We start from the raw sequence: 22,393 nt of genomic DNA on the forward strand, positions 1-22,393 counted from the left end.
GCTGATTATACAGGCAGTGTTACCAGAGTACAGACTGTACAATTTGATACCCTTTATAGAATACATACAAAGTGAGTAAAACTGGGCGTGTCTACATATGCATTTACTCCAGACTAAGTTTACACTGGTGTAAACTAATCTGGTGTAAATCCTTTTGGGCAGGCATCGACACATGCAGAGATTAGGGAGCAGATTTGCACCCAGTTTTCTGCAGCCCTGCAGTGGGTCCCTGCTGCTCCAGGCGGGCCAGGAGACAGCTGTCTCTTGGCCCCAGGGGGCTGCCTTCTGCTGGGGTGGGGACAATGCCCCCATGCCCTGGCAGCAGGGAGCTCCTGGCCCTGGCTCTGTGATCAGGGGCATGGGGCTTGGAAAGAGCTGCAGAGGAAGGGAAGGGCAGGTCCCAGCCCCCTGTCACAATATGCTGGTGGGGCAGCTAGCAGCTAGCTCATGGCTAGCTGCCCCACTGGCAGATTGCAGCAGGGGGCTGGGACCTACCCCACCCCAGCAGCTCTTTCCAAGCCCAATGTCTCTATCACCCCATTGCGACATGGGGCTGGGACCTGCCCCTGACTGGGATAGTTTCCAGCCAGCCACAGGCTGTGTGGGGAAGTCATCTGCAACCCAGAGCTGGCTGGGGACTGCCTGAAACAGGACAGTCCCCAGCCACCTCCAGGCTGCATGTGCTTCCCCACATAGCCTGGGACTGGCTGGGATCTGTCCCGGTCAGGGGCAGGTCCCAGCCAGCTCCAGTCTGGTCAGGTAACTGTTCCCATGCAGGGAGCTCCCGCCCCTGCTCTGTGATTGCAATTTTGATCACGGAGTAGGGGCTGGGTAGCTTGATCCCAACCCCCACTCCAAGCCCCCACTCTGCAGTCAGGGAGCAGGGTTTGGAAGCTCCCTGCTTCTGGGGCAGGAGGACATTGTCCCCACCTGGGCACACCAGGTCGGGGCTGGGGATCAAGCTTCCCAGCTCTTACCAGCAGGGAGCTCCCAGTGCTAGCTCCGCAACTGCAGGGCCGCTTCTGGGAGACCATTATCTCTCAGCCTGAGCTCTGTGGTCACAAAGTTCGGGCTGGGAGATCCTTATATCCCAGCCTGAGCTTCGTCATGGGGCAGGGAGCAGATTTTGCTTCTGGTCAGGCGCCTACACAAGCGCTATGGCACCGTTACTTATCCCAAGTAAATTTGCTAGTTGCATTTGCAGGTACCAAATTTACTTGTGATTAGGGAGGTTTACTGGGAAGTAAGCATGTGCATGTGAAGGTGCATATGCTTACTTTGCAGTAAATTATGCAAAATTAAGGGTCTTGTGTAGAGATGCCCACTGAGCATTAAAAATCTGCGTATTGAGCTGTTTCACTAGGTACAATACCATATGCATAAAATATAGATTCACGTAATAAGAGGGAGACTTATGCTATGTATTTGGGAAGTATTTAAACTTCAAAATGAGGTTCAAGAATAATGACGAGATGGTGAGTAAAAATGGATGTAGATAAATCCCTCCCCTTGTCTGGCTGTTGCAGTATTCTCACTGCCAGAAGATTTTTCTATTCCCTGTCTCTGCCTAAATATTTAAAAGTGATGCAGCTAAGTGGATTTAATTTGTTTGTGGAAACACCATGGCAACTTAGTAAGAGGCTCTGCCTCTGTTTTCCCTACTTTGTCTGTTAACATCATACCTCATCATGCTGGCTCTTTTGAAAGTGGCACTTCCTCCTCCTGATGGACAAGAAACCAACCAAGTGGTGCTGCTTCAGCTGAGAGTGGCAGTGACAACTTGAGAGCAGCACTCTACAGAGACAACAGTAAGGGATGTACAGTAATTCCATGTTATGGAGATTAAAAAAATAGAATCCAACTTAGAATGCCAAAAAACACAATTTTCTGGCTCTTTCCTCTATCTGAATGAACACAGTAGCATTGCTAGCCAAGCTATAACTAAGCTTTTGTCATTATAAATCATGTTTTTAAGGATGAATAACTTGCAAAGTTCACTCTGGAAGCATGGTTGGGACACTAGAACTTTTAATAGGTATGGTTCTGTCAGTATTTCCATTGTAAACCTTTTCCCCCTGCATTTTATAACTAAATCGCATCAGTTTAGGCTGACATTTGGCATACAAGGTATTAGTTTCTTAGAAAATGTGTTTAGCATGGAACAGAAAGAAGATAGTTCAAAATGATTTAGTCAACGTTAGATTTCAGGTGTGCAAACCCAGTTTGCCTTAGATTACTGTTTTACTCAGAAATAGAGAAAAATAATTTTATTGCTAACTGATACTTGGAGGCCCATATAGGTGTCTCTGATCAGCGTGTTCGTATGTTGTAATTTATTGGCACAACAGAGGAAGCTAAGGATGGGGGTGGAAGTTCAATATTGATTTGTTCCAGTTCAGGTTGCTTTAGAATCTTTTATTTTTTCAAAGTAGGATTTTCTATTTTGAATACGAATAGTAAAATCTCTTCTAGGGACTATTTGACTTGTAGTTTAAAATCGTTCATAACTTTCACCCTATAAAACGCTCAATAATGTGGCACCATGTTTAACTGTTGAGATATATGTAGTTAAACCCTGATGAGAAATTTCAACTCCATACTTGAAAGTTTTTTGCCTAATTGCCAAGGAAGCCAATACCTACTTGATAGCCATGCACAGATTGGAAACAAGCTAAATTTTACTTTCTTTTTTTTATACCTGTGCATTACCAGTTAAAACAGTGGTTTTATATAGATTCAATAGATGGGGAAATTTTGTTCAGATAGATGAGACCCATAAGTTGGAACTAGTATTGAGTATGAGTACCATGCATTTTTATCCTTTAAATACATTTTTAAAAGAATGATCTGATCTTTTGACATGTTTGCTTGACTGCTATTGCAGTCCTCATTTTAACAAAAGTCTTACTGGACAAATCAAATAACTGAAATACTCAGTGTTAAAACCAACGTGTTATGTTTGAAAGAAAAATGCAAGACTGGGTTCCCCCATCTTGGGATTGGATCTGCTGGAGGTCATATTGTGTCTTATGAATACTCTTTGACTTGAGTGGGGCTCCCTGGGTCCTTGGCAGACATTACACTTAGTTATGTCTTACTACTTAAGTAGTAACCTGGCCACATATTCATGCAATTGATGACACAATATACAGAGAATAATCCACAGCTGTTGCACACATTTTGTGTAATAACTTTGTGACTGGTTCACATGGTGCAGCCTGGCCTGGCCACATGTAAATTGAATGCGTGGCCAGGCTGACCAGTGCTCCCAGCCTTAGTGCACCCCCAAGGCTGGGAGCACTTAACAAGTAATGGACTGGCACTCTGAGCTGGGCACATCAGGCACTCGCTTGCTACTTGCTGGTATGGGATCCCCCTGCAACAGCAATAGGGTGCAATTGGGATCTGGGCCCCAGTCCCACAATCATTCCATCTGCCCTGTATGTTAAGCATGGCAGGTCAGAGACACAATTGTTGGGATCGTGGATTAGATCCCATTGTGTCTTTAATTACCGGTGGCCCTGTGAACCTAATGTTCTGTTTGCATGGATCAGAATACAGGACTGGGTCCTGAAATTGCAAATAGTAAGATTCTGTCTGACAGCAGTTCTGGACCATTCATTTACTACTGTACTAAATGTTTACATTCCAAAATATGACTGCTACTGGTGCTTTCTGCTAAAAACTGCTGCATAGAAAATAACATAAGAATTAAGATGGACTTAGAATGTTACAAATCTCCTTCAAAACGTGCCCGCCTGGTGCTAAGAGAGATAGACGCAAGGCCTGGTAATGTGTTGGCCCCTGTCAGATTGAGTCTAAGCTGGATAAAAGTGACATACTGCCAGCAGAAGGTTTCCTGGTGTTCCAGTTCAGTTTTCAATACAAAGTTATATAACTAATGAGGAAATCCAGTTTGTGCTCGAGGTATTGTATAAAAAGGATTTGCACATTACTAGGTACACTATAAAACATTATGAATTTGTGGCACAGGAAAGAGGTTGTGTTATGTAATCATTAATTTGAAATCTGATGAGCAACGGATGAGTTAATGTCTGTACAGTGTTTTGAAGATATAAAGAGCTATGTAAACATTAAATATGATGATTCTGTTATATACTGGTGACCTTCTATAACTTTAGAAATTTACTTAGTTAAAAAGGATATACTAACTATCATGCTAATAAAATATCCATGCATGGACTGTGGCCTCTGAACAAGGAATTTATATATAAACTCTGTTTCAGGATTTTGCGAGAGAGAGCAATCTCCCTGGTAGTAACTTCTTTCTTCATGAAAAAACCAAAAGGCAAGCCTGAATGTATCATCATAAGTGATTCTTAAATTCAGTCAAGTAGTCAGAATTCATTATTGTAATAATATCTGCCATTACCAGCATCTTTTGTCAAGTTCAAGTCTAAATTTATGTCTAGCTACCTTGTGGATATGGACTTTAGAGACCCCTAAAGGTTGGGTTTATTCAAGGCTGTAATTCCATGTCAAGGTTCTGTTAATATGATGGAGCTTTTGTAACATTACTTTTTAGATTCATAACCTCCTAATTAAATTATATATCTTGTATAAAAAGTGAGGGTCTTAGCTAGCTATATTTAAATTTTAGAATTAATGTACTAGGGTTTTACAAATAACTTCAGCATTTTTGCAGGAAAAGACACTTCTTTAAGAAAACACCTATGTTTCAGAAATGTAATGGTTTTTGTGATAAAGCTGTCTTCTTAGTCCACTCGGTCATTCATACATCCCACTTTGGCCAAGCTTGAATGGTCCTGAATAGGTTTGGTACAGAATTGCTCTAAACCATAAGAATATGCTGTTTATGCTCCTGTCCATTACCAGGCAACAATTTTGGCTACAGTGGCAGGGACAGGGCCATGTATCCACCTAGGATACACATAGGAAACATCCTCTGCAGTCAGGAGCATATGAGAGCTGCAATTGTAGATGAAGTGGTAACTGCACTGCACAAGTGCTGCAGTGTGGGAATATTTCTGACCTCTTTTCCCTTCCTTGCCATTCCATCCTGCACAATGGCCAGCCATAATGTGGCTTTTAAAAATGGCGTTTTTTTCCCCACCAAGGATCCTGATCAAAAAACAAAAAGTCATCAATTTGTGTAGCCAAACACATTCTTAGATTTAACCTAAATATGAGCCAGTGGCCCAAATGCAGCAAATTCCTTTCAGCTCCAGTAAGCTGTTCTCAACTGACCAAAAGGGTGGTGTGGGCAGCAGCAGTGGCCTGGCTGGCAGGGGCACAGTTGCTGTTCTTGCATTCACCCCTGGGCTAGGGGCAGAAATTACACATCAGAGCTAGGGACAGACATTGCATAAACCAGTTTAAGTGATCAGAAACTGGTTTAAACCTGTAATAGAACAGACGTTCAGTGCACATAAACAAGTTTGAAAGTGGCTGAAACCAGTTTGAGATAAACCTGGTTGAATGTAGTATCAGGCATAACTGATTTCAGTCAAACCGGTTTATGCAATGTCTGTCCCAGACCCCTTCCTGGTTTAACTTAAACCAGAGTCTCCCAGCATCCCAGATGCTTTGCAACCCTGGGTGGGGCTTTGCTGTCTGCTCCAGCCCAGCAGGGCTGGCCCCGCCCCTCTGCTCCCTGGCTGCAGCTCTGGCAGAGGCTGCAGGTACAGCAGCATCTGCCTGGCTTCCTCCTGCTCCCCTCCTGCTCCCTGCTCAAGCAGGGATTCCCCCTCCCCTCTGCCTTATGCAGACACCTCTCAGCATTAACTAGCATAACACATGCTGGATACGGTTCGTGCTGTGGGAGACAGGCCAAAGGCAGACAGGACAGTGTCGGCTTAGGTCTTTTTGGAGCTAATCAACAGGTAGCTGGTAATGTCCCTCCATTCCTTTTGTGGAAAAAGTTGTCTAAGAAGAGCTTGAACTAATGAGAGAGGCTTTGTTTTGTTTGATGGGCTAATAAATGCTAACAACTCCCTGTGCTACTCCCTGCTGTGTAACTCAATGTTCTGTGTTATCAACTCCATGCTAGTTTCCTCCTGGTGGGGGGCGGGGAACCTCTCCCTAATCAGAGTGTCCTGCCAGGGCCTGGCCACACACCTCTTAGCTCAGCACTGAAGAAGGGAAGAGAGGGCTGCTCTAATGCCCCCCAGTTTCTAGCCTGAGCCACTGCAGGCATGTGCCTGCATTTCTTCAGTCCAGAGGGGATGTCTGTATGGTTACAAACCAATTTAGCCTAGCCAGGTTAGACTAACCTGCAAAAATTGAATTAATTCAGGCTCAGGCTTTTTGAATGTCTGTCCCTAGGCAAATAGGTATAAATGATCAGAAAATGGTTCAAATCTGTAATATAACAGAAGTTCAGTGTACATAAGCTGCTTTCAAAATGGCTGAAAACAGTTTAAGATAAATATGGATGGATGCAGCATCAGAGTTAACTGATTTAGGTTAAATTGGTTTATTGAACTTCTGTCCCGGTTCCCCTCCAGATTCAAGTTAACTCACCCTCAGCACCCCAGGATGCTTTGCATCTCCCCTGCAAATGCCCCTAACCCCCCTTGCAGAGTGGGCAGGCTAGCCTTGGCCCAAGGTATCTGTTCCAGCTGACACCCCTTGGCTTCTCACTACAGGTATGCAGCTACATTTCTGGAATCAAAAGTGAATGTCTGTTCACTTGCTTATTGGTTCAATCTACTCAGTTTAGACTAACCTGTGAAGACTGAATTGATTAAGCCTCAGGCTTTCTGACTACCTGTACGTAGCCCTAGTGACACTACTGATTGTTTCTACTAGCAGCAGTGTATTCTGAAAGGCATGTGGTTGGTGGTTTAAATGTCCATGTTGTGGACTTGTTGGTATTTGGCAGCAATTTTAACAACTGATGTAAGCTCTTTTCTTTGTCTTCTTTACCCATTGTATAACATCCTGGAATGGACTTTAAGTCTCTGCCTTTCCATAATTAAATGAGTGGAGTAGAACCACAGGAACCATGGGACTAGTGATGGCTTCAGCCAGGAGCATATGGCACTTGCAATGTCAGCTTTTAGTGTATAACTTTTATTGTGAAGATGTTTACCCTTATAGACATATAGAGTTTACATCTTTGCATTTTTCACCCCCAAGGAAAAATTTGTGGATATTAAGGCCAGGGTCTTTTTTGTTCTTTTTCTGTGAATTTTAGAATAGTACTTTGTATGGGGTTTTTTTTGAGGTTTTGCAAAAAGTCACTTTGAAAAGTAAGAGACATCAGCTAGAATGGTGATTAAGTACAATATGAATTAAGAAATCTCAATTTTTCCTGCATTTAATCTCCTCAAGTTTACCTCAAACTTGAGGTAACTCAGTCCAAGACTTAATTTCCAATATAAGCTCCAAATGCCTGAAAATCAGATGATAGTTTTTAAAATCAAATGATTCACAAATCCACATATATGGCAGGTCTCTCCAAAATGGATTGAAGTTCAGTTTCAAAGATCAGGAGAAATGATGTTTGTTATTTGGCATATAAAAAGTAAAATATTGAAAAGGTTTTTCAAAATAATCTTATTGAGATAAGAATAATAATTTTGAGAACTAAAAGAACAAGCACAAAGCTGCAGATGAGGTAGAGCATAACAACTACTGGATGAGGAATATCTTTTATCTACACATGACCTGTATATCATCTGGTAACCCATAGTCACAGCTGCACTGTAAGTTAAGCTAACCTGCTTGATTTGGGACCTCCTGCCCTGGTCCCCACAATATTTTTATTTGCCTTGTGTGTCACCAGTAGGTGTCCCAGACACTGATTCTACCATTAACAAAGATTGTTTAGGTCAGATATGAGCTGCCTCATGGTTGGTTACAGACCTGACAGAAGATACATTGACATAGTACTAATCTTAGTTTTCTGTGTACATTTCTGGGATACTTTCCTATACTTTTCAACTGTCTCTGTAAAAAAAAACAAACAACAACCCACCCCCGCCCCCCCGCCCTGCAACTCAGAAGTTGTAAGTTTGATTCAAGAGGAAAACCACTAAGTTTGTAGGACTTGTAAGCTAGCTGCAAGTTAAGTTGCTACATAGCATATCCCATTTTGGCTGGAAAAAAACTTGTTTGCTTCTCATTGAAAAAACTGCCTTTGGATTTCCGTACTATATCTGGAAAGCCCAGAAATGATGCGAGGCTTCCCTGGGCACCGCAGATCACCAAGCACTATCAGAAAACACATTCAAATTGAGGTTTGTCCTTAGATGAGTTGTGTAGCTCATAACTTGTAACTTGTAACAATACCTTCCTTATTCCACCCCTTCTCCTAAGGTAGGCATTATTTGTGGGGTGATAGCAGCTGGGCCCATATTCATCATTTTATCCTTTGAGTGGCAACCTGGGCAAAGTTGCTCTGCTGTTCCTTTCCTTCTCACTTTGCTTTAACACCTCAGCTGTTTGCTCAGCTCAGGTCTAGCTTTTTCTGCTGGTAACAATGCATCTCATTTTTCTAGTTATTCTCTCATTTAGTCTCTGAAAGCATGCTCCCCTCAGAAAAGCAGTTTGATGTTGCTCAGAATGTGTCCAGCCTCTCCCTTTGACCTGGCCTTGAAAGCAGAAAATGCAGTGCTTGCTTAGCTATTTCTTCTTGTTCTATGCATCTATGCAATATGACTTTTCTCAGTTGGATAATAAAATACAATTATTAAACTTACTCTTAGCTCAGCTTCAGGTACAGTTCCCAGAAATAAAGCTAAGTACAGCTAGCCTTCACAAGAGGCTCTCTGCATCAACATCTGTCAGTGCGTGACACCTCCGATATAGTTAGTTTTCCATCTGTTCTGGAAGTACAAACAAATCCCAATTTGCTAGCAGTGCATCACTATATCTCAGACAAGTTTCAAAGCTTTCTTTCTCCACAACATAATAAAGTTTGTAGGATCATGTTTTCATTTACAGCTGTCACCAACTCAGTACCTAGGGAATCAACAAGATAAGAGTGAAAGCTGCATTAAAGTTCTTGGTTAATAAATCTAGAGGAACAATATATGCCAAAATGCTTGACTTTATTTAATCAGAAAGCAACTAAAATGGGTTAATTTGTTTCTATAAATTGATTTGGTGTACTCAATTGACTGGAACAATTATAGTGTAATTAATACTGCAATGTCAAGATATTGGAAATCTTCTTTAAATCTTTATGAGGAAATGAGACAGGAAGGTGTTAGAGAAAATTACCAGAAGCCAAAGTGTTACAGTAAAACAAAGAAGGAGAGCGAGTAGCTCATGATAAATCTGTTTTTCTTATGCTGGTAAAATGTCTTGTTCAATATTAGAGCAAGGCAACTTCTTATCTGCACTTTTGTCATTGTCATATGACAGCAAAATGTGTTCATTAGAAATTGTATAATAAACTCACAGGCAAAATGCCACAGCACTATAGAGTAATTTCTAAACAGGACAAGCCAGAGGTTTTGGTTGACTGCAGCTTGTGTAGACATACCCAAATTGGCTAACAGTGGTACTGCCTGCAATAAAGCAATGTCAGCACGGAGTTCAGCAAAGCCCACCCAAGAAACAGAGTGAATACTTGGCAATAAGTTGAGTGGTAGACCTCACTACTGTGGTGACAGGGCTAGCTGAACTAGAGCTAGCCATTTTAAAGCTAGCTGTCTACAGGAACTGCAGTGACTGTAGTATAAACCTATCCTAAAACAATGAGTACTGTTTTTTGACCATAGTTCTTCCAGTGTAGACATGTTCTCAGCTTGTTTCTTTTGGTGAACCTAGCTCGAGACTAAAGAGATGGATTACTTTAGTAGACAATGGAATTGTTTTGGTCCACTTTGAACACTGTTTTAAATAGATGTCTTTTTGGATAAAGTGTAAATAACATTTTACTAACACTTTATCAAGAATTGGAAGCCTTTCAAGTTATACTGTCAAAGTACTTATGAATCATGGGGATGACCTGATGTTCCAGATGGGAATCAAAAGTCTTTAAGAGAACATGGACTTTACAGTTTTCAATTACTGAACCATTAACATTTTTGATGGACTATATCATGCCTTTTTGAGTTCCTTTAGAGCTGCTGAGCCAGCGACTACATGTTGTATGTTTGAAGAGTGCAAATTTACAAAAAATGGGTTGTACAGATTGCAACATTGTAACTAGGCCAATGCTTTATTCCGGTTACTTAAGTCTTTTCATTCTCAGTAACTTTTTACTGTTTTGTAACAATTTTCTTGAACTTTCATTTTTTTGGCATTGCAATTACATTATTACATAGAACTTTGTGCGTGGAGCACCTGCTTCATTTAGTATACATTTTGACCACAGGATGGATACAAGGTGGTTTTTAGCAGACAACTATCTTGTTTCTTTTTGAAGCTGGACTGCCAGTATTAAAATAGTTAAGGTTGAGAGAGAGTAAATAGGTAGAATTTATTACCTAGTTGCCTCTTTCACATAGCTGCCTTAACCTGGTCACTGAATGAGTCAGGAATACTGCGTAAATAAATCATTTGTGATAAACAAGTTTAAAGACTGAATTATAATAAATTTGCACAAGGAGCAAAGTCGGCCATAACCATCTAAACACTCTTTGTCCATTGATCTCAAAGTGCTTTACAAAGCTTTATAATTGCTATTAATCTCCATTTCACAAATGAATTGCTGAGATGCAGACAGTTTCAGCAATTTGCCCAGTGTCGAAAGTGAGTCAGTGGTAAAACTTGGAGTACAGCCAGTTCTAATGCAGTCTTGTTTCCATTCACTGAACCACACAGTCTTCTAGCATGGAGCATGCCATCTAAGAATTAAACACCAGTGATGAGCATACCTAGAAAAATCTTTTTAGGGGGCCACTGGTCGACGGCAAACATCTATTCAATTACTCACAGTCTGTGAGTATGTCTTCATTGCAGAGTGAGTCCAGAAGATGGGAACTTGGGTCTGAGAACCCAGGTTAGCTTTGCTTGGCTGAACAGCCTCATTGAAACGCTCTGCTTGAGTGAGGTGTTTATATAGCCACCCTCATGACTCTTAGGGGATCATATATTCAGGGATGCTTGGTGCTGCTCCTGAGTCATCTACTCTACTTAACTGCTGGTCTCTGGTATACCTGAAAGAAGTGAGTAGCTGAGGCTTATTTTCTCAAGCAGTCCTGAGGTTGGGACAGAGGCTATATAGTCATGTCATTAGTGGTGCTGTGTTAATCTATGAGTTTTGATGGAACTTCTGTGGATATACTTTATGGTGAATTGTAGGTAAACTTTTATGTCCTTCTGGGCACCCAATGGGAAATGTGAAAAGATATTGGAAGACTTGCAGCATTTGGATGTTTCAGTCTGCATCCTCATTGTGATGTGGCTAGGTTACCAGGTCAAATGAAAGTAGGATCTAAATTCTGACTTACATCCCCAGTTGTACCAGCTAATTTGAGCAGGAAGAAGAATCACTAGATCCCTCTAAGAATAAAGGGGTCCTCTGTACCAATTCAGGGTTGGGTATTTGACTGGTCAGATAAAGTTTGGACTGCTTAAATATCAGTCAGAAATTGTAAAAAAATTGGCAATAGGTCCAAATAATACAGAGAAAAGGCACACATTTCCATTAAAAAATGCATCAAAAACAAATTTAAAAAATCATATTTCTGTCAAGAAAACGACAAAAGAATGTAGTTGTTTTCTAAAATTGTTATAATCTTTGACCAGTCAAAAATATGCAGTCAATTGACTGTTCAATTGACAATATTTGACCAGTCAATAGGTTGGCTTGCCAACTCTAAACCAATTATGTCACAAAAAAAATACGTTCTTTTGGGCATCTAAATAGCGCACGTGTGTCTAGTGTTCCTCTCTCCTGCCTGGTGCAGAGGGCAGGAAAAGTGTGGGCATGTAGCCATGTTGAAATTAAACTGTGCTGAATTTGGATTGTCTCCCTAATGCATCCTATCTAACCCCTTGCCTTAAGGTCATCTTGGGGCAGGGTTTGTCTTCCCATCTATTTATCTGCAAGTGTCCAGCATATTGAAGAGCTGTGATTCTTTCAGAAAGGTTTTTAGACTCCAATGTTATACAAATAATTAAACAGTGGATTAGGCCTCTGGAATTTGCTCATGTTCTATAAAGCCACTGATGTCCTTCCTGCAAAAAAACTTGAATAATTAGGACTCCATAGAATTTAGCGGCTGTTTGTTGGAGGGTATGAGCTGGAGAAAAACTGTTTATAGTATATTTTCCTCTCTTGCACCTGTGGATTTTTCCATGGAAATTAATTGTGCTTTTAGCTTTAACTTACAGTCTGTAGCTGCATCCTTCACAGTGGAGTAGCGTGCCAAAGAATCAATGGAATCAGGGGACACTGCTTCTGTGTTTCACTAAGTGGAAAGAGAGTTATGTCTAGGGTAAGGAAAGGCAGGGATTCAACAGAGATAGCTCAGGATTCAAGGAAATGGACCTGGCAAATCTGATGGATACATTTGGATAAGAGGCCACAATAATACTGACTTCAGAGCAGAGAATGTTTGAGCCTCTGAGAGCTACAACTTTTGGAGTTTAGCCTGTTTTCTCCTTCCATGTGTTTTTGCACAGAAAGGGATGATTCAGTATGTGGGGTACTTTTTGGCACTGAGTAACATTGACTTTCCTAGGTATGTAAATACTAGGTTAGCTTTTTGCTGACTCCTACTGCATTCCACTGGATCACACTTCTTATTTGGGTGTTTGTAGATATTGTGTGTGGCACCAGTTTATTTCAGTTATTTTATAAGGCACCATCTCAACTAGGTTTTGGCCACACTTGGGGTTTTCTTGTCAGGTTATGATGTTCCCACTGTCTCACAGGTTCCAGGAAATTAGGATCTCTTAGTTTCCTCAAGGTCACATAAGACAACAGTGGGAGAATTATAAAAAAACATTGGGAATATTTATGTATTTTTAAGCACAGTATTAACTATTTTGGGCTCTGTGTGTCAAATCTGAATGGACAAAAGGAAAATGAAAAAAGTGATCTACTTTGCTTTTTTTCAGTTTATTTTCATTGTGATAACAATTCTAGAGAGAATTAGAGAAACTTAGCTAAACATTGTTAGAATTAACATTCTCACTTAATAGACATTATTAATTTTTTTCACTGCTGCATTTATTACTAACAAAATGTGAAAGAAAAATATTATCTTGAAGCAAGGGCCGGGGCTTCCCTCCACATCAGTAGAGTCCTGGGACCTGCACAAAAAGGGTCAGTGAAGGCAGCCAGCTCCAGTGTGCAGGGCTTCCCCTAGTGCCGCATGAATGCAGAGGCTGCACGTGCACCACACTGATTCCCATGCAGTAGAGGTGGGCCAGCAGGGCTGCGCTTCTTGACCTCATGTGCAGCACTGGATGGAGCTGCTCACCAGTGGCACAGTGACTGCACTGGGCACGAGCACCCCAAGCGTCCCTACCTGCTGCTGCTACCGACGGGAGCTACATGCCATGAAGGGTGGGGGGGCGGGGGGGGGGGGGACTCCCCACACCCCTCACCTTCCCTCACACCCACACCCTGCCCACCTGAGCTTCATGCTCCTGCCCCTTGGCATATACCAACATGCTGCCTCCAGCCCCAGTCTGATGCTCCGTGCTCCACCCAGCTGCAGCTCCACCCTGCCCCCTACTCCTGCCACTTCCCTACCTGGTACCTGGAGTGAGTGGGATGCCAGGGAATCTGAGCAGGTCCCCTGACGGCTGCAGCAGCGGCAGCAGCAGCTCCACTCGGAAGCTGCATGCTGGCTGGGCTGGCCCTTTCGTGCACAAGGGTGGGAGCGAAGCGCAATAGGGTTTGTTGGGTGGGGTGGAGGGGTATATATGTGGACACCTTGCTCCCAGCCTGATGGGTGGAAGGGCTGGGTGGAGTACAGTTTGTTGGTGGGCATCCACAGGCTGGATAAAATGTCCTGGTGTGCCGGATTCAGCCTGTGGGCCATATTTTTCTGGCCCTTGCATTAAGTGGTCACCTGGCCACACATTTGATTAATTAATGGTGTGATAAAAAGAGGAATAAGCTATCAAGTTATTCTGCAAAATATGTGTAATAATTTTGTAGCTTCTTATCATGACATTAATTGAACATGTGGCCAGGGGCCCCTGTGGCTGGAAGCCCTATCAGCAAATCAGAGTTCCCAGCTAGTGAGGCCCATGTGCATCCCTGAGCCTAGGAACTCCCAGCTGAAGCTGGCTCCCAGCCCGTGCAGTTGGGAGTCCCGTCAGCTGACAGGCCTCCTACCCTACCCCACAGCTGGAAGACCACAGCTGATGTGGGCTTCAAGTTGCAGGGGTGCTTTGCAGGAAGTGCCCCTGTGGCTGGGAGAGTTAGTTGTGGTCTCCCTGCCAGAGGGACCCCTGGGGCAGCCTGTGGCTGGGAGCCCATGTCAGCTGTTGGAACTTCAGCCACAGGAGTGTATGGTGTGCCCCTGTACCTGGGAGCCTCATCAACTGAGGGGGCTCCGAGCTGTGAGAACTTGCTCATTTTGTGGGAGCCTGGGATTGGGCTTCCTCTGCACTGGCAATAAGGCCCAGTGGGATCTAATGCGTGATCCACACAATCACACCTCCTGCCATGCATGCGTAGCATTAGATCCCATCTTGCTTTTACTTGCACATGTAGAAGGGCTCTGAGAATTGGAGAGTTGATATACTGGAGGCATCCCAGGAGACTGAAATATGAGGAACTGTAAAGTGGAGACTTTTTAGGGTGCCTGTAGACTTGCGGGATGCCTGCTCCAATGCACTTTAATTACAGTGCATTTGAACAGATTCGATTAATCAGGTCTGCTGCCATGTGCTATTTAGCACACTCCAGCAGCCTTGGTGTCTTTTGTATTCAGCAGCCCTGCACTTCAAAATGGTGGCAGGGGTGCTTTAACTAAAGCTCATTTAATGCATCTAATGAGCTTTAGTTAAAGTGCCCCGCCACCATTTTGAAGCATGAGACGCTAAATATATGAGATGCTGCAGGTGCTTTAATTAGAGTGTCTCCTGAGAACAGCTCTAATTAAAGCGCCCTCCCTCGACTGAGGGAGCACGTGTAAAGACACCTTTAGTTATAGCTTAAGTTATGGCCATGTTAAATGGTAGTGGGAGGGACACCTTGTTTTAGAATAGAGTAAATAGGTAAGTCTGTGTTGTGATTCTTCATGATGGACTTCACAAAGGATTCTGACTTACAGCCTTCACAGGTTCCAGTATTATACCATTCGAGGATTGTGTGTGTGTGCGTGTGTGGTGTTTTACATACTATAGTTATGATAGGAAAGCTTCTACAAATATTTCTGTTCTTTTTAATCATCCTTGGCAGTTATTTCACAAATTAGTCTCTTTGACCGAGAACACTGTCTAAGAGCTGTTTAGCCATAGTGAGATGCGTTCATCTTGGGCCACATGACACAATTCACAATTATACTTGACAGTAATCAACATCTTTGTTTCGCAGAGTCAGCAGGGAGGCTAAAGAATGAATGGGTATGGGCTCTGAATTACCCTCCCAGCTCTTCAAAATAAGTCGGAGGCACATTGATGGAATAGATGTAGCCTTGCTGCTGCCTGTGATGCATCTGTTCTTAATTCACTAAGGCCATCAAACCCTAAACTGACAAGCAATTATTATTCCTGTTTATTACTGCTGTTTACTCATAGCAACCCTTTATGTGGTAGCTGTGGTATGGAATATATAAAGAGATATATTCTCTGTCTTGAAATGCATACGGTCTACAGTGTGATAGGGGGAGTTACCAAGTTGTATAGCTACTAATTTAGCAAGACATGAATAACAAAGTCCTTCTCTGGTAGATTCAAAACTGCCCTTTCATCCCAGAGACATGAGGAAGGGTACTTTGTATCTGAAAGCTGGTCTAATATCTGTCCCGGTTGTACAAGTGGTCCAAAAAAAGATATTACCAAAAAAAAAAAAAAAAGTCTTGCTTCTCACATATTCTCTGGATCATCACAACTACACTAGTACTGTAACCCCTGATACCAGTGAAATTTGCTTATGGGAACTGTGGGCAATGGACAGTGTTGGTCTAAAACATTTGATCAAAACTACAGAGGGAGTTATCAGACCTGAGATCTCTTTTGTAATGAATTAGATTACCACTAAATCTCATTATATTGAGCCTTGTGGCCTGACATTATGCTGTCTATTCAGTACAAGAGCTAGCTCACTACAGGCAGTGATCTTGTAAGAGCTTGCAGCATCTCCAGTCTCATCATTAGTAGTCTGGGCAGCACCAACTCCTATCGGTCTGAACCAGGTGGGTTTCAGAAAATTAATGGATCCATGGTTGTGGTTTTCCTGCCCTCCGGAAGCCAGCTCAGGGTGTTTATGAGGGACTGTCATCTCCTGTGATCTTTAGGAATAAACTGTTTTTTACCCTAGTGATTTATATTGGTAACATACCATATTTTAAGGATCTTTTTACAAGCAAGATGCTTAAATGTCTAAAAATAAGTGTTGGGGGAAGGGGAGTTGAGATTTTCTTTTACAGTCCTGGATTCTCCAAGGTGATGCTGGACTTACATACTAATGAAAATGGATGCACAGAAATTCAGGCTTCACACAAGGAAGACTTGTGTACACAAATGTTGCAGGTGTATTTATATGCCAGCATATCAAAATGCACATAAATTCATGGGTTGCCTATGGCACCCAGGATTCCCAGGCAATCTCCCATCCAAGTACTAACTGGGTCTGGGACTGTTTATCTTCTGAGATCAGACAGGATTGAGTGCCTTCAATTCAGTCTGACTGTTGGCTTATTTATAAGTCTTATTTACAACCAGATTCAAATATATTCACTGAGAAGTATATGCAAGGATAGTCTGCAGTATTTTCCCTGAGTGGGACAACTGAAGTTTTGTGTTTTCATATTGAGTGTATGTAGGCTATTAGGGTGGGTGCATCTGCCAATGGACGCTTGAAATACATCCACAATTATAATGTTAGCATGGCTCAATCAGTTATTACTAATATTAATAAGAGTTTGGAAGTGATCATCCAAATGTGGTCTTGGAAACTTGCATATAACTGTACCCCATATGAATGCTTCATAAAATGAAGTAATCGTTCTTTAAAGAAAATCAGCAGTTTGTGTCTGGATTTAGGATGACTAGTAAGAGCATCTGTTGTATAAGCCCACAGATTCATGTGTGCCAACTTAAGTTGTTTTGTTTAAGGTTACCTGAAGTTTAAGAATGAGCAGGGTTACTTTAAATACATGTACTTTTTACCTTTTCTATGTGGATACATTAGGATCCTATTATTTGAACTCTTTGTTCTGATGTTTTTAGTTCTAAGCCTTTTATAGAGATTTCTTTCCTGGCGAAGAGTACATTAGTACATTGAAGTGGAAACAGAGAGGATTTATATCAATACCAGACTGTTCTCTAAATATAGCCATTTTGGTGCTTATTTTAAACTAAGTGTCAAGCTAAAGAGTTACTACAGCAGTAACAGCAATTTGTTGAAAGAGAAGAGGGAACTTTTCACTGTGAGGTTCTCATATATGGCAATGAGGTTAGCAGGATGCGTAGCTTGCATCTCCATAAGAGAGGGGGCAGCTAGAAGTCAAGTGCCAGGGTCAATGTTTTTTCTTACTAAAAACAAAGTGCTGATAGGCCAGAAATAAGCTTTGCAGTTGTGGAGCTGTACAAGCCCAAAATCTGCTGTATAATTCTTTTCCTGCATTAGTAGAGGACTAATTTTCCAAAGACCCTGGGAAATCTGTTATAATGTGGGTTTGGCTCTATCTGTTTTTATTATCTAACCCTCTTTGCAAGCCATGACTGTAATGTTTTAAGCTATGCATCCAAAGTAGCTTTGTGGTTATGAACTGATTCAGGAGTTCAAAATTTAGTTGTTTGTAACTTATGGTTTACTCAGGAACTGCATAGGTGGAGTTTTCCAAGCTTTTGTGTAGGTTGTTTTATGGTAGCACTTCTGTAGGCCAAGAAAAAAGGCACTGTTTTTTTTTCAGTATCTCATTCTAAGTTTACTACAAAAAGATAATAGCTTGCCTTGGGACTGTGGGTATCTAAGCATGAGCAATGCCTAAATGCCCCTGCTAGTTGCATGAAATCCTGACTAGCTGGAATCAGGTGTAGTGTTCAAGGTTCAATAAATACAGGCACACAAGAATGAGAAGAAGTACAAACTTTAATTATGGAGCCGTATGCAACCTCTGTTAACCCTGGGTCTGTCTCTCATTAACTGACTAGCTATCTGCTTTATTGCTAAAGGAACATCTCCCAATTTCCAATTCCCTCAGTCTCCTGTTAGGGAGCCTCTTTATGTTATAACTTCTATCACTACATTTTTCATCAACAGCAACTGAAAAAATCAATTAACACAAATCAATTAACAACCATCACCAGAGGAGAGGTTACAAACTCTTCAATGTGGTGTGAGTCTTTACTACTCACTTGCCTATCCCTCCTTTTCTGCAGCTCTTTTAGCAAGTTTCTGTGAGTCTATCAGGAGATCTCACTTTCTTCTCAGACCAACAAAGTAACAGATCCTATCTCTGATTTGTTTTTGCTGGGAAGCTTTTCTTTCAAGTCTTGAAAGACTTGAGTCTTTATACTGGGATCCAGCTGACTTACACTTTTGGCAGCTTTGGGCACTGACAGAAGTGATGTTTTCTTGTGCAATCGGCCCCCTGAAGCGCTCTACAGCCATGCTGTGACAGAAGCACATGGCTGCAGAGCATTTTAAAAGTGCCCAATTGTACAACAACCTGAACCCTCATTACATGAGAATTCAAGTGAAGGTGCTCCAAAGCAGAGCACCTTTATTAATTTATGTCAGTCCCTGCCAGGAGCAGAACTGGGCTAATGCAGCCAAGCTCCACCCCCACTGCTGTCTTCAGAATGAGGGGGGAGGGTGCTCAGTCTGGGGTTTGCCCATCCTGCTCTGGAGGGTGGGGTGGGTCTGTTGCTTGCCTGTTGCCCCAATCCACCCATCCCACTCTCCAGCACAGGCTGGGCAAACCCCCGCCCAAGCTCCCTCTCCTCCCGTCTCCCTCCTCCTATCTTGAAGTCAGAATTAGAGCTGAGAGGGTGGGGTGAGGGGACTAGGAGAGAGAGACATGCAGCTGTCACAAACTGGAAATCAACCCCTCAGACCCAACAGCAATCCCCTCTGTTGAGTCAGGGGAATCTCTGTGACTCATAGCACTTCCTTTGAAGCACCTTGAGTTGCAGCAGTGTCTGTCAGTGCCCTCTGCTCCTACTGAGGCTGATTTCCTTTTTCTGCATGATGGTACTTGCATTTGTGTCCGTAGATACATTTCTTTCTCTAAAGACATAGTGGCTTGTTGTGTTCTGGAACAATTATTTTCTGCCTAAGAATATTTTCTAGATTTGGGCCATGATGGCCAAGAGGATTGTTGGGAAGCCTTAATGTTATATCTTCTTATATTGCAAGCATGTGCTGAACTAACAACAAAGCTTGCCTGTAAAGCAGTAGGTGCACCATCCTGCTTACATGCACATAGCTTGCTTTCTTAGCTGTCTCAGAAGCATCTTCTAACAGGAATGATAGATGCTATTTGGTTGCAGTGGAAATTGCTTTTTGTTTGTTTACATGCTTCATTATTAAGATTATTGTCTGTTTGCATGGTCTGTCGCTTGGGTTTCCAGGTGCCACTGCTGGTCATTGTAACTGGCTGGCAAGGCTTATAGTAACACAGAATATGATCATATGCAAACTAGAAAGAAAGCTTTCAAGTACCCTGGAGTAAAAAGAATACTTCTCCCTCAGAGTTAATTTTTATTAAAAATCCAGCCTTGGTAGAGAGCCATTGTAGTCTAGCTTCCAGCTCTGTTGAAATCTCTATGAAAGGGCATTTGTAGAAATAAACGTATTCTTCAAAAACTCGACCTCAAGTAATAATGAAATTCTCCAATAGTTTGGTTTCCTTAGGAAAAAAAATACAGTATTTAAATAGATGCTGTCAAAATGCGCACAATTTGGTGTATCTCAAGGTAGTTTTAATATAATTGGAAGGGTACTCTGTAATCGTAGAATCCATCAGTGAAATCCAAGGAATTATACACTGTATATACATGAGTTCACAAGGCCTAATCTGGTCTAAAAATGGCATGTGTGGTAGAAAGTTAAACCTTGTGGAACAAGGTTTAAAATCTAAATCGGTTTGGTTTACACAGGGTTAACAAATGCTTGCACAGTTTCCCTGCTAGATGTTCCCCTGCTGTCCTCCATCATCCCAGCAGGCATTGCTCTACTCCCCCAAACCCCTCACCAGGGAGAGACACTCTATGACTTGGCTGTATTCCAGTGCTTCCACTGAGTAATAGACCAAATCCTTCCCTCTGTCCAGATGCATAGGGGGTGCACACGGGTGCATGTGCATGCCCTGATCTTGGCGGTGCACCCCTTGCAAAAAGCACTGCCAGCGGTACCTGTGGGCTGTTGCTGCTTGCCACCCCCCTTGCTGCCAACACTGCTGGCGGCGTCTGCGGGCAGTCCCTGACCACTGCTGGCCACCACTGCCAGTGGTGTCCGCAGGTGGCCGCCGACTGCTGGTTGGTGCTCACCACCCCCTTTCCCTCCACTGCCAACACTGCTGTGGTCACCTGTGGGAGCTCCCCGCTTGCCACCGCCATGCCCCCGCTGCTGACACTGCTGCTGCTGCCTGCGGGTGGTCACTGTACCCCCCCAGCCTCCAGGGGCACACGGTGATTATGCCTGTCAACCCTAGGGTGCCACTGCCACCCTCTCTACAGACTCAAGTATATGCAGTTTTTACTCCTCCAACCCTGAAGAGGAGTGGTGTGGGGGCAAGGCCACCCTCCAGCACCCCATTGATCAGCAGGCACCCCCCCTCCCTACCCGCAGCCACAGGTGCTGGCTTTAAAGTGTGGGGGAGAGGGGGAGAGGAAGCCTACTGAATCCCCCACCCCACCAACACAGACTGACTGTCCCACCTCCATCTGTTCCTGGAGACCCCTGAACCCCACTCCCTGCCCCATGGACCCAGCCTGTCTTTCCCCCACCCTCAGCATTGCTCTATCAAGGATAGAGATTCCACAGCCTCTCTGACTACCCTGTTTCAATGCTTGACCACCTTGAAAAAAGAAAGATCTTTCTAATATCCAACCTTAATTTCTTTGTTGCTTAATTTCTTTCTTTGTGTAATTATGTTGGGGTGAGTGGGGCACCTGTCCTGGGGTCCAATTTAGAGGGGCTGCCAGCACTAACACTACACCCCCCGCCACTTTCCAATGCTTAGCACTTAAAACAGGTTTTATTCAAAGAAGTTGGATCCCTGGAGATCCAGTGTAACTCTCTCCCATCACAACCAATGTAATCAGCTGTGCTGTGCAGAAGGGTAGTGTAACAGAAGAAACGTGTATCATCAAGTATTAGTATAGGCGTGTACATGATAAGGAAGGCCATCATGAATCCCCACATAGCCTGTAATAACAAAAGACCAGTTAGTAGTAATGTGGCTCTCTGCCTCAAATCCTGCAGTGAAGGAATTCTCTCCTATCCAGAAATGACAGATACCTGATTTAGTCATACTCCAACCAATATGATATGCTGTCTCAATGCCAAGTAACAAAAAGCTGAATACCAAAAAACACGCATCACAGGGCATGCAGGTTCCACTAGATATATCTTGTTAGTAAGACAGCCACCTATAAATATAGCCAATGTCAAATTCTGTCACACCTTGCTGGTGTGTGCATGTGTGTGCATGTCTAAGGAGCTCTGTGCTAGTAGCTGTAATGGCTATTTTCTATGGAAATTATCATAGACACACTCAGAACCTTCAATCACAGCCTCATACAAGGGCAAGTGTCACCTCTATTTAAAGTTTTCATCCAGCACTCCATCATGTAGGAATAAGCAAATATATATGTTGCTTATTAAATAAGCACTGGACTTATGTATATAAAGTCTTTCTTGTTTTTAGGCCCTTATCCTCCAACTGTTGTCTGTGATGCTGAATTAAATAAACACTGTGCCTGATATATTACTGACATCCAGATAATAATGGGACACAAAGAAGTAAATACAGACCTATTTTCATAAGAAGTGTATGTGGACCTACAATTATCACAGTGAAAACAAAGCAGATAAAGACTCTAAGGGATGAATCCTTACTTCTGATTGAATTGCCCTTGGCACACCAATGGGGAAGAAAGGTGTTTTTTAAAGAAATGTTTTAAAAGTCCCCAGAGGCTCCTGCAGTGCAGCCCAATCTGAAAGGGGAGTGCAGCTCTGCAACTGCATCCCCTCCTCAATCCACTGCTGGAGGTGACTTCATAAGTGTGGAAATTGGGGTTTCCTACTCAGCCAGACTTGTTGCTTCAGTCACAGACAATTGGATCTGGATGGGTGGGGAAATCCCCTCTTTCC

General features: G+C 42.7%; 1 protein-coding gene across 4 annotated transcripts in view; it reads left to right on the forward strand.

Annotated features, from left to right (window-relative positions):
• MAMDC2 (MAM domain containing 2) overlaps positions 1-22,393 on the forward strand; it is a 99,116-nt gene that overhangs the window by 1,556 nt on the left and 75,167 nt on the right. The gene's annotated exons all lie outside the window — the stretch shown is intronic.

Source organism: Alligator sinensis, unplaced genomic scaffold, assembly GCF_000455745.1.
Source record: "Alligator sinensis unplaced genomic scaffold, ASM45574v1 scaffold308_1, whole genome shotgun sequence".
Lineage (NCBI taxonomy): Eukaryota > Metazoa > Chordata > Crocodylia > Alligatoridae > Alligator > Alligator sinensis.